Source organism: Saccostrea echinata, unplaced genomic scaffold (genome assembly GCF_033153115.1).
Source record: "Saccostrea echinata isolate AGI-Se365-2 ecotype Australia unplaced genomic scaffold, CSIRO_AGI_Sech_v1 ptg000052l, whole genome shotgun sequence".
In the NCBI taxonomy this organism is placed as follows: domain Eukaryota; kingdom Metazoa; phylum Mollusca; class Bivalvia; order Ostreida; family Ostreidae; genus Saccostrea; species Saccostrea echinata.
In genome coordinates this window covers 2,935,784-2,939,017 of record NW_026889801.1, presented here as the reverse complement: position 1 = coordinate 2,939,017, position 3,234 = coordinate 2,935,784, and the positions used below count along the sequence as shown (strand labels likewise).

The 3,234-nt window shown below is 30.0% G+C and overlaps 1 long non-coding RNA gene across 1 annotated transcript; it reads right to left on the bottom strand.

Moving 5' to 3' along the window:
* Nucleotides 1-251: 251 nt before the first annotated feature.
* Nucleotides 252-1,963, bottom strand: LOC133204177 (uncharacterized). Its single transcript, XR_009723573.1, has 4 exons — nucleotides 1,752-1,963; nucleotides 1,131-1,231; nucleotides 684-797; nucleotides 252-442 (listed from the first exon to the last, which is right to left on the bottom strand). It is a non-coding gene; the product is annotated as an uncharacterized LOC133204177 (long non-coding RNA).
* Between the last annotated feature and the right edge of the window lie 1,271 nt (nucleotides 1,964-3,234).

The following is a 3,234-nucleotide window of genomic DNA, read 5'->3' as shown; positions in this document are numbered from 1 at the left end:
CAACCCAGGTAGCACAACAACGTTATTAAAACGTTATAAAAACGTTATGAAAATGTTATGAAAACATTTTCTAAAACGTTATTACAACGTTATTTTGTGTGGTTTTTTAAACGTTATTATAACATTTTGCAAAAACATTGTACTGTAATGTTTTAAAAACATTTTTAAAAACGTTTGGGAAACATTTTTAAAAACGTTTTGAGAACATTTCTTAAAGCGTTAAAATCAATTTTACAACATAATAAACAATATATTTCTTATAATTTAATAAATTTGAATCCATTCATTAATGTTGTCTAAACACTGTTTTTTTAACACCTGCACAATAAAATTACAGTCTTCCCTCAAATAAAATTTTTACTGTTTGAAAAACGAAAAGATCACAGCATCCTTATTCCATTAGAAAGTAATCTGTTTTACACTTGGACTTCTCTATTTTCTTCTGAAAAACAAAGATTTGGACATAAAACTTTGACTAAATGTTTACCCATTCATACTCGTACATTTCTTTTTAGTTAAACATATCCATGTATTAGGGCATCTGACAACTAACTACACATACTAGTATATAAAAATCTGATAAACACAAAGAAAGTATGTTTTGGTATACAGTTGTATTAATAAACAAAAAATTACAGGTGTAAGTATATCTATATATTTCTGACAACCAACTTCAAACATACCTTTTCATATTTAATGAATTCCTCCAGGAAGGTATGGATCAAAACTCTTCGTCCCACCTCTCATTAAATCGTAAGAGATTGTCTTTGATGCTTTGTAAGCCTTGTAAGCAGCAGCTATTAAAATGTAATGTGAAATTCATTATAAGAAACATATGAACATATTTAACAAAGGCGTCGGAAGCAAATTAAAAGGGGGGGCTAAACCAACAAAAAATTTCACTAACTCTATTATGTCTATCTTTGCAAAAAAAAGTGGGGGGCTGGCTAGCCCCCCCCCCCCACCACCCGGTTCCGACGCCTATGTTTAATAGGTAAATGAAAACAACACAGCATTACTAGTATTTAGATCATTTTCCATTTGCTGTATACATTTTCCAATGATTTATAAGTTGATATGTTAACTGAATCGTAATGCATTTTCTTAGCATTAATGGTGATAAAACTTACTCTTAATAATTCTTTAAAAGCTTGCACTTTTCAACCCTCTGTCCAGTCTCGTTGAATTGACCCATGCAATTTAATTGTATCAATGTCCTCATATCTTCACCCTGCATTGAAACCATTGCATTCATCTAAAATGAGTGTTATATTTTATAATGAAGTAAGTGGATTTCAAAATCTTTGACTGCTAGCAAATATATAATCAAGCCTGAGATTAATCAATTCCTCTCCTTTTCCTTCCAAACGAAAATAGGTTTAACGTGGCATTGTATTCTGTAATACATAACACAAATTCGGAAAAATCGAACAAATAATTTTACATCTCTTAAGAGTTATTTAACCTGTCTTGTTAAGACGCCCTCCCACACCCATTCTTATTCCCAACTATGTTTTAATTATGTTTTGAAACCTGCACATTTTTAATACATGTGAATTAACCCAAGTTTTCAAACAATAAATCGCCCGCCTAATTCAAATGCCAATGAACTTTATAAATTCACTCAACAAACATATATACACCTAAGTCTATGAGAATGACAGATCTAAGATTCTAAATGCATATGTATTTACAGCTACAATATGATTGCTAAATATACAGAATGAATACTATTTTAAAATTTAACATACCGTACGTTGACATTTGTAAGATATTCCCCTATTCCTTTTCTTTGTCTTACAAGAATGCCGCCGGGTTTTTCAAAACTGTGATTCTGTTGACCTATATAGATCACATGGAAATAGTTTGCAACAAGGATCGGCTGCATCAGCTCTGGCCATGGCATCCCGCTGTGTCACTTTCAATAAACACATTTTCGAAGGGGAACTTAATTCCCATAGCACAAATAAATGACTCCACTGAATTATTTAATTCAGGAACTTTGCTTAACAAATAATTTTTTAGAACTGTTTTTTTTTCCTCTCCTTGTTACATATAAATATTTTTTTACAATGGTATAAGAGATAAATATAAACACATTTCCGTGTTTTTTTTGTTTTTTGTTTTTTTTTTTTAATTTTTGGGGTCTAAATTTTATTATCACAACTCGAAATCAATCATAACTCAAACTTTGGAGCTATTTATAAGAAAACAGAAGCTTTATATATATATATACATGTAACGTCTTACACTAAATAATTTAAAAAAACTTCTGATGCTTGGTATTTTTGTAACGTTTTTACAATGTTTTGCAAACATTTTAAGACAATGTTGTATTCATGTTGCCTAATAACATTTGTATTTCATGAAATTTATAATAATTATTAAACAAGGTATGATTTTATTTTTAATCATGCTATTCAATTTATAGCTACGCGATATTTTATCATTATAGAAATTAGTGTTAAATGCTAAATGTTTTCTGAAAACCTCCTTGCAACAGGAACAAAATGTTATGAAAAACATTTTTAAAATGGTTGTTAAGAACGTTTTCTAATAACGTATTTACAACCAAAATAAAACGTTTTAAAAGCATTTTATAAACGTTTTATTAAAAACGTTTTCAGATAACATCATTACAACGGGAATAAAATGTTATGAAAACGTTTTGTGCTACCTGGGAATGACAGCTTCCATGCGTCATTGGAAACGGGACAAAAGTTTTAGCGTCTCACTGTTGTAATCGAACACATTCTCAATGAATTCGAGAGAACATCGAGACTGTGGATGCAGGCGGTTTAGTATTTTTTCATGGTTATACGAAAGGTGTCAACAAAATAATGAGAATATTCAATAATGCACGGAGCTTTGTAAATATATTTCTTATGCAAAATTCGGATCCCAGATATTCAGAGAAAGTTGGAATTCTCATTTGACAGGGCCGAGGAAACGTTGATGTGATAATTGGTGTAGTTAAAAAAGTGATTAAGATTAGACAATTGAAAAATATAATTACATCATATCATTATTTAACTGGGTCATATACATGATATGATATATTGCAGTGGCAAAAAAATAACCATTTAGACCCAGTTCTACCACTAACATTGACAGAAGAGTAGGAAAACATTATAATTACGAGTTCTACAGAAATTACAGATCTTATTCTGGCATTTAAAGACTTAAAAATTATAGAAAAATATTATTATTCATCTAGGGGCCTACAAGTTTGTA